Source organism: Staurois parvus, unplaced genomic scaffold (assembly GCF_062004578.1).
Source record: "Staurois parvus isolate SC_StPar_1 unplaced genomic scaffold, SC_StPar_1.0 ptg001668l, whole genome shotgun sequence".
In the NCBI taxonomy this organism is placed as follows: domain Eukaryota; kingdom Metazoa; phylum Chordata; class Amphibia; order Anura; family Ranidae; genus Staurois; species Staurois parvus.
In genome coordinates, this window is record NW_028319464.1 from 84402 (window position 1) to 94466 (window position 10065).

Below are 10065 nucleotides of genomic sequence, written 5' to 3' on the forward strand. Positions count from 1 at the left end.
GCAGAGCTACAGCTAATTCTTCTACAGCTACTGCTCATTCCCATGCAACTAATGCCCGTGCCCAGGTACCAGCACACAGATGGGCTCAGGCTAACATCCAGCATGCACTGACACGTAGAGGGGCATTTCTGTGCACCAGCGCCTGTTGGCGCAAAAGTCCTGGCGCATTAGCACCAAGCTGCTAAATTAGAGGAGACTGTGCTGTGTACTAATCACTGGATGTTCTTCAACCTCCTGCAACCTGTGTTCCTGTTTGTACTGACTGATCTTTCGTTGCTGACCCGGATTGTTCCTGACCTAGCTCTAAAGATTCTAGATTCTGACCTCGGCTAGCCTCTGACTATTCTCTGCCTGATCTCCTGGTGCTGTCCTCAGCTTTTCTCTGACTATTCTCTGCCTGATCTCCTGGTGCTGTCCTCAGCTTTTCTCTGACTATTCTCTGCCTGATCTCCTGGTGCTGTCCTCAGCTTTTCTCTGACTATTCTCTGCCTGATCTCCAGGTGCTGACCTCGACTTTTCTCTGACTGTTCTCTGCCTGATCTCCAGGTGCTGACCTCGACTTTTCTCTGACTGTTCTCTGCCTGATCTCCATGTGCTGACCTCGGCTAGCTACTGGACCTCACTCTGCTTGCTTCCCTGGCATCGACCCCAGCCTGCCTCCTGACCACGCTGCTGCCTCATTGTGTATGTTCCTGGCTTACCTTGACTACATCACCGACCCTGGCAGTCACCTACTATCAAGCTACTGACACCTGTGCTTCTTTGAGGCTTGTACCACTTTCACCATACTCAGGGATGCTTGGACCAGAGCCATAAGGAAAGCCCTCTTGTCCACTCGGCCTCCAAACAAGGCACGTGACACCTAAGCAGCTTAATAAATGAAATAGAGAATTACATTTCCCAGCAAAATAGATCTAGATCAAGCCTTAGTATAGGTATCCCATTTGCAACTCACTGTGAGTCCAATCATATCTACGACTTCAGCCTTAGGGAAGAGAGAGGCATTTCCCTCGAAACACGTTGGCTTCTCCTGATGCACTTATTCAATAAACATCTCAGTTGGGCTCCTGAGATACCCACCCCAAAGATTGTCATCTACTCAGTGTTCTTCATGAGGCTATCAGAGAGGTTGCAGCCCAGGACGGGAACAAGGTCCATCTACACTGCACCTCTCCTTAGCCTCTTTGAAGGAGGATTGAATTTTTACATCCAAAGGCACCAATACCTTCCTTCTACTATCACACATGCGCTATCACACATGCACACCACCAGCAAATTCAAGGACTCAATACCACCCAAATCACTTTGTTCACCTCCAACCAGTGCAGGATGAACAGACAGACCAAGAAGTAGCAGAACTCCCAACAATGAACCAAAAATGATGAATAATCCAAATAAATGGAAATAAGGAAATGAAAGACAGAGATGCAAACAAATATTATGTATATATAAGACAAACAAGCAGCGTCCATCATAGTGCCCATCCTACACATCTCTCCTGAAGCATCTTCTGCATCTACAAGTCCCTTTTCTTCAGCGTGGGTCCCAGCTACACACCGTGTGCCCAGATCCTCGAACGATATCATTCTGCGGGCTCGCTGGTAATCCCAGCAATGAACCCAGCGCAGCATAGTCACATCTAAATTATCCACATCTGAACTGACTGTGTTTATGGAGCGCTCTGGATAGAATGACCTGAATTAGTCTAGTTTATTATGTAACACAATAACTGATTATGGGATTATCTTGAGAATGACAGATTGATCATCTGGTGGTGGCAACTCATAAAAACAGCATCTTGTGCAAAAAGGAAGAATTCTGCATCTATTCAGCAATGGTACGTTACAACTCTGTGCAGGTGGATAACAGATATCATTTAGTAAGGTAAGAGGTAGGCCAGAAGGGTGGACACAAAAGGAAGCGTTCGACTTTTTGAAGCAAATGTTGGTTTTGGCTTTGGCTTTTCTTGATTTCTCTCTTACATGTCAACTAAGAACCAACACCAGTACTCTGGGCCTGGGAGCTTACTCTTGTATATGCAAGGTGGCCAGGAGAGGGTCTTCACCTGCATCAGTTGAGACCTGCATGCGACTGAGAGGAACCATGCAAACTACAGATCCTTTAAACATTAGCTGTTGGTCTAGGTGTAGGCCAGGGGTACTCAGCCTGTGACCCTCAAAGCCCTCTGACGTGGCCCTCGCCCTCAACCAGGAGAGCGTGTGCTCTGCACCTTCATCAGTTGAAATCTACATGCGACTGAAAGGAACCATGCAAACTACAGATCCTTCAAGCTGGAGGTGTTAGTCTTGGTGTAGGCCAGGGGTACTCAACCTGTGACCCTCAAAGCCCTCTGACGTGGCCCTCGCCCTCAACCAGGAGAGCGTGTGCTCTGCACCTTCATCAGTTGAAATCTACATGCGACTGAAAGGAACCATGCAAACTACAGATCCTTCAAGCTGGAGGTGTTAGTCTTGGTGTAGGCCAGGGGTACTCAACCTGTGACCTTCAAAGCCCTCTGACATGGCCTTCACCCTCAGCCAGGGAAGCGCATGCCCTGCACCTGCATCAATTGAAATCTACATGCGACTGAGAGGAACCATGCAAACTACAGATCCTTCAAGCTGTTGGTCTTGGTGTAGGCCAGGGGTGCTCCACCTGTGATCCATCAGAGCCCTCTGATGTGGCCCTTGCCCTCAAACCAGGGAAGCACATAATCAGGGTCGGAAACCTGTTGATCGCGATCAGGGTCTGCCAACCCGCCCTCCCAGAGCATCAGAGTGCATGGAGCCGACACGGACAGAGGAGGGAGCAGAAGCCACATAAGCCGATGCTTCCTTTGCAGCGCCCTCTCCTGCCCCGGGCAGAGTGACACCAAATGCACTTCACCTGTGACCTTTCTAGAGGCCTGAAGAGTGATGCCAGCAGAGGCTGGAAGAGGATAAGAAGGTCAAAGTATTAGAAAACACATACACTGGGCATAATAACTTCTGCAATGGAGATATTAGCACCTATAAAAGGGTTAACAAGTATTAGGCTGCTTTCACACTGATCCACAGCACAGGGAACCTGCTGGTTTCCTGTACTGAGCCATAGACTTCTATGATATCCTGCTGGTTTGGTTTGCTGTGGGTCTGAATGCAGAGTTTTGGGGTGCTTTCAGAAAGTGCTCCACACCCTCAATATATAATAGAAATCTATGGCAAAGCGTAGCTAACCTTCAGGAAAGCCGCAGGTGCACTGCCTGGCACCCTCAGCGAGTGTGAAAGCAGCCTTATAGGGGGCTCAGAACAGTAAGGGCTCATTTAAATTTGTGGTTTGGGTGGGCGGTAAAACCCCATAGTTGAGAAGTGTTTTTACCACATCTCCCCAACCACCGGAGTAGCATCAGGGGTAGCATTGGCAACCCTGTTCCATGCTCCAGGGGGTCCATGTGGCCTCCCTGTCACATTTTATTTTACACCTGGACAGGAGGGGCAATGGGGGTGTCATATACAGGAACCGCTGAAAGCTAGCTTCTCCTCCTATCCCTCCTGGCGGCATTCAGCGGGTGCGGGAGGGAAATGTTCCCTATTGCTATTCAAAATAAAAAATGTGAAATTCTGAACCATTTCATTTCATTGTGGCCCCAAACCGGTTACCATATCTCTTAAGTGGCCCTCGCTCTTCACAAGGTTGAGCACCCCTGGTGTAGGCAACCACCAAATGCCTTACTGAGCGTCTTCTCCAGAAGATCCTTCTATCGTGCGGAACCCCTCCCTGGTTTCTATCAGAGTACTCCATTTCTGGTAGATTATAGAGATATGATATCCAACACAGAGTGATTGCTGTGAGGATATGTATGAAGATCCCAAGTGCCACGTCCTATTCAAACTATTGGAGAAGAAAAGGGTCCATTTGGTGGACTCCATAGGCACTATAACAGTGATGAATAAAATTATTGCTTTATTTAAGAAAAAAAAAAAACAGGGGGACAACAAATCTACTTTTTGGACAGCCCAATGCTTTTGTCCAGCTAGGCAAAGCTCTCCCCAACATGGTGGATCTCCAATATTGTCTTGGAAATGGGAATATCTTTCCTTCACATGCCTTTTATGGTGGTGGTGATGATGGTGTCAAACGTACAGGCTGGGGTGGGGTACAATTCCCTGACTGTCTAGGGAACCTGGTTCCCACAGGAGTCAAAACTTCCCAGCAACATTCTGGAACAGAGAACCGTCAGATTTTCTCTGAAACACTGGAACTCCCTTCTGCCAAGTAATCCAGTTAGGATACAGTTGGACAATGCCACAACAGTGGTCTACATAAACCCAAGATGGGGGCATTAAAAGTCAAGCTGCCCTAACAGGAAGAAGTCTGATACTCTCCTGGGCAGAGGCCCACATTTCAGTTCTCTTGACCATCTACATCCATGGAGTGGATAACTGCCAGGCATACATGCTAAACCAACACCACTTAGGCCTGGGAGTGTGGTCTTTGCATCCAAAGATCTTTCAAAATCTCTATCAAGGGTGGCGAAAAACATATTTGGACATCCTGGCCACCAGGCTCAAAAACAAGCTGAACAAATTTGAGGCCAAAACCAAGGATCCTCTAACCTTCAACATAGATGCTTTGGTATTAATAAATCTGTCAGGGTTCTGTCCACAGCAAAGTTCTAGAAGAGCTGGCACTCCTGCAAGTACCCTGCATGGCCGCAGAAGTGCACGTTGGCGAAGATCCATGTGCATTGGCGCACGGACGCGAGCCGGAACACGCATGCACACTGACGAATAGTTGCATACGCATGACTCTCTTTGGCGCCAGACGGCCTTTATAAGGAGGCTCATCACTCCCTCAAGTTGCTGGTTGATCTCTGGCTCCCCAGTACCATTGTCTGTGTTCCTTGCTGTAGTGATTTCCTGTTACCGACCCGGCTTGCTCTTGGACCTGTATTCTCTGCCTGACTCCTGACCTGACCCTGGCTTGGCTAACGGATATTCTCTCCTGCTCCTCTGTGTATGACCCCGGCTACTCTACTCACTACGTCTGCTCCGATCTCCACCTGGCACTTGACCATGGCTTTGAACTGACTACTCTGCGGTCCTCTGAAGGCTTGCATACCTCTCACAGGTGCCACCTATCTGCAGACTCCATTCCAGTGCGTCAGCCGTGCTCCTGGGTGTACCTCTGACCAGCACTCCTACAGGCGACCCGTGCTACTTTGGGCCCGACTCCTGCTGTTCCATATCCAGGGGAGTCTGGAACTTAGCCGCAAGGGAAGCCCTCTCTCCATTGGCCTCCATCACCAGGTACGTGATAAAATCCCACAAATGTCTCCACCAAATGGCCCCTTTTCTTCTCCAATCCATTTCTAGTAGGGTGGCCGTTGTCCCAGCGTATGCATGCTTTTTGCCATCCTGAACCTGTTTTACAATATTGCTTCTAACTTCGCACCCGTTTAATATGCTGACAGTTCCAGTTACTCGCTGTCTGATCATTCGGCCAATTACCTACCTGGTGAAGTAGAAGCCCTAATGACAATACATCTACGCTGCTAATCAAATTCCTCTAACTGCAGATATGAAGCAAAGGGGTCAGTGACAGTGACTTAAAGCGGAGTTCCACTCACCTGTCAAAAAATAAAAGTCAGCAGCTACAAAAACTGACAACTCATGGGGCCCCCGGGCAATAGGGGATCATGGGGCCCCTGTGTCCTTGCCCAAACTCAAAAAAGCCTATGAAAAAGGTACCAGGGGCATCTCATGGGGCCCCCTACTGACCCTGGGCCCTCAAGCAGTGCCCGAGTTTCCAAATGGTCAGTCCGCCCCTGCTGCTGACTGTTAAAAAAACAGCCACTTACCTGTCCCTCGGTCCCATGGTGTGTCTCCAGCTCGTTTCACTGGCCGTCCTGGATTCCAGGAGGCCGGCATTTTCAGTGTGGGCACCCGGCTGTGATAGCTTGCAGCTTCACAGCCAGGGAACCCACTGAGCGAGTAGCCCTGCGCTTCGTGAATGGTCCTGTAGTTTTATGGGACCTGTCACATGTCCCAAAAGACTACAGGGAGAACACCTTCCGCTTCCGATCACCTAGGCGATTGGACCGGAAGTGGGAGCGGGTACCTGTCAAATTCGGGTACCCGCTCCCCAAAGGTGCCAATCCTTAATGGGGAGCGGAGGAGCAGTCCTTAAAGCGGAACTTCCCCTTTTGGGTGGAGCTCTGCTTTAACAGTAAATCTCAGGGCAAGTGAGCGCTTAAAATAGATTATAAAATTAATAAAATTAATAAATAAATGAAATGAGACAATAGCAGCTGAACACCAAAAAAGGTACCGTATAAACCTTCAAAATAATCAGAATGCATAAAAGGGGGGGGGTGCAGCGCTAAATTAATAAATACACATTCATATAAACCAATGTTAAGGTGCTGATAAAGTGCAAAAAGGTGACTATAAATAATGAGTATAGTCCATAACGTGATCAAAACCCAAGAGAGTCTTCAAAGAACTCCAATGGCTGGATTCGTGGATGCGGTGATAAAGGTATAAAGATTGCGCACTCACCAGATACGCAATCCAAATGCGCATTCAAAACAGAAATCCTAGGGTCCTCATATGGATCTGGTCAGATCTGGTCACAAAAGCCCCTCGCCACTTGATAGTGTTGCCACACATAGATGAAAAAAGGCCGCTCTGCAGACGTAAAAGGCTCCCACCGGAGCCCAAAGAACAAAAGGAGGCCAAATAGTGTGATACCTTAATGGCAAGGGGTATTTATTCCCAAAAAATCACAATACAAGCAGGGGCAGAAAAGATACTGACCATACATAGGTTTAGCAAATGGCCGCCGGGGCCCTCGTGGCGCCGGTCGGCGTGACGTCACACCGCTGTAGCCGCTCCCTGACGCGTTTCGTGCGAAGGCACGTAGTCATAGGGGGTTAGCTTACCTGCTTTAACAACCTCTCCAATGGGACCCATCTTACCCACCCCTGGGCCCCATAGCAGTTGCATGGGCTGCCGTGACTACAGTTACACCACTGGGCAGCAAGCTGGCACAAGGTGGTCACCTAAGGAGTGAATTGTGAGTTGGTGGTGGTCGGGCCCTCCGCTGCTGTATATTTGAAAGCAAGAAGTCCCGGAGCCCACGCCCGACTTTAAAACCAACATCATTCTTCAAGTGCCAGAGAGTCCGAGATATGATGTGAGTCACACTCGCCGTGTAAATGACAGCCAGTAAATATGGATTAACACAAACAGTGAGACGCGTGAGATAGACGGGGATCCCGCTGCGGCCTATTCTCACGCAGTCACCCAGGAACGCCATGTTTGGTTAAGGTAATCACAAACTGGTGAATGGTAGAAGGGACTTTTCTTCTTCTGTGTACAAACATTGTCCTGTCCGCATGGCAACCAGCAAAGACTGACCGCCGCACCGAGACCTGCAGATTACAGAGAATTGCCAACATGCAGGAGTGGTCAGCGCTACTTGCCCACCAATCACAATGGTGGAAAAATACGAGTCTTCTCTGTATAAATATGACATAAAGAGCCGTGTTGGCATGTTCCTAGCGTGGCTTCTCTGGAATACCGCCTGCACATTCAGAATCCCATTGGAAAATGTCCTATTCCTTGTCTAATGACAGATTTATATTTTTATCTTTTTCCTATTGACACTTTGTGATTGATTGATTGATTGATTGATTGATGGTTGGTAGATGCAGCAATACTCACCAAGTTGACCAATGAAATCCTGAACACACATGCACAAAAAAGAAAAAGTAATCCCATCACCTTAAAGCAGACCTTGCCTTTCAGCTCAATGAGGTAGGCTTCCCCTTCCCTAAATATTTATAACAAAAAACTCATCCAAGGGGAAAATATTTCGATTCTTTACTCACCTCTCCCCAATTTCTGTAGCATCAGGGTAGATGCCATCCTCCTGCCAGCAGTTACATAGCTATATACAAGGGGCGGACTGACCATTTCCAAACTCGGGCACTGCCCGAGGGCCTGGGGTAAGTAGGGGGCCCCATGAGATGCCCCTGGTACCTTTTTCATAGGCTTTTTTGAGTTTGGGCAAGGACACAGGGGCCCCATGATCCCCTATTGCCCGGGGGCCCCATGAGTTGTCAGTCCGCCCCTGGCTACATAGTTAGTCTGGCTGAAAAAAGACAAAGGTCCATCCAGTTCAACCATTAAAAAAAATAATAAATAAAAGTTATAATCTTACACCCACAGTTGATCCAGAGAAAGGGAAAAAACAGCAAAGCACGATCCAATATGCTCCTGCAGGGGAAAAAATTCCTTCCTGATCCCCCGAGAGACAATCAGATATTCCCGGGATCAACTTTCCCTATAAACGTTAGTAGAGAGAGGGAGAGGAGCCTATACACCTGTGCAAGACTGAAGGGGAGGAGCCGGTACACCTGTGCAAGACTGAAGGGGAGGAGCCGGTACACCTGTGCAAGACTGAAGGGGAGGAGTTGGTACACCTGTGCAAGACTGAAGGGGAGGAGCCGGTACACCTGTGCAAGACTGAAGGGGAGGAGCAGGTACACCTGTGCAAGACTGAAGGGGAGGAGCGGGTACACCTGTGCAAGACTGAAGGGGAGGAGCCGGTACACCTGTGCAAGACTGAAGGGGAGGAGCTGGGAGACCTGTGCAGGACTGAAGGGAAGGAACTGTTACACCTGTGCAAGACTGAAGGGGAGGAGTTGGTACACCTGTGCAAGAATGAAGAGGAGGAGCCGGTACACCTGTGGAAGACTAAAGGGGAGGAGCTGGGACACCTGTGCAAGACTGAAGGGGAGGAGCCAGCACACCTGTGCAAGACTGAAGAGAAGGAGCCGGCACAACTTACATAATTAGTCTGGCTGAAAAAAGACAAAAGTCCATCTAGTTCAACCATTAAAAAAGAAAGTTATAATCCTACACCCAAAGTTGATCCAGAGGAAGGCAAAAAAACCCAGCAAAGCATAATCCAATTTGCTCCTACAGGGGAAAAATTCCTTCCTGATCCCCCGAGAGGCAATCGGATATTCCCTGGATCAACTTTCCCTATAAAAGTTATATCCAGTTATATTCTGTGTATCCAAGAAAGGATCCAGGACTTTCCTCCAGCAATCCACTGAGCTGGCCACAACCAACTCTGGAGGGAGTCTATTCCACATTCTCACTGCTCTCACTGTGAAGAAACCTTTCCGTGTTTGGAGATTACATTTCTTTTCCTCCAGATGTAAAGAGCGCCCCCTTGTAATGGTGAATGCTAAGTAGACCAAATCTTACAGGAAGACATTGCAGCACAGTGAAGGATCATTTTCTCGTCTGCCCCATATTGGAACTATATGTCCATTAATATGGAAAATCATTTATATTTACTGTAATTTTTTTCTTTCTTGTCGCATCCCCATGTCAGCCTACCGTGGGTCAGCTCTGGCCACTGACTCTTTCGGGACCTTCGACTAGACCCTTTAAATTACCTGCAACACATGGCAGAAAGCACAACAACACCCCTCCAAAAATATTTTATGTTGGCTGTAGAAACAACAGAAGAGGCAATCATTGGATCTGAGGAGACTTGCATGGGCACCATTCAGAGAATGCTTTGGCGGTTAAGTCACACCCTCCACCTAGTCCAGTCAGAAAGTACTTGGCAGAGAATGCTTTGGCTTTTTTTGCAGACTGGCAGCCAAAACATGGCAGAGATGATGGAAGCCTTTAAATAGGCCCTTTAGTCAGCTGGCCACCAATAATTACAGCTGCTCGGGGCAACCTGACGAAGGCCTAACAGACCACGCCTTCCCTTTTGGCTCCAGCACCACTACACCAAAAGTGGTACAATCAGGAGAGGCATAGGATCTGGAGAGATTTGCCTGCTGGAGAAACAGAATGAGGAGGGAAGAGAGAGAACAAATGTGGTCCATATACTTACCACCTGAGCCTGCCATTCACCAAAAGGTAATGCAGGCAAAACCCTTAACTTACATAGAACACTGCCAGTCCTGGGACACCCACTACCTGGAGGCTTTACCTCTTGCATGGAGCCATCTCCCTAGGACTGAACCTGGGGTGTGAAGGATGGTAGAGAACG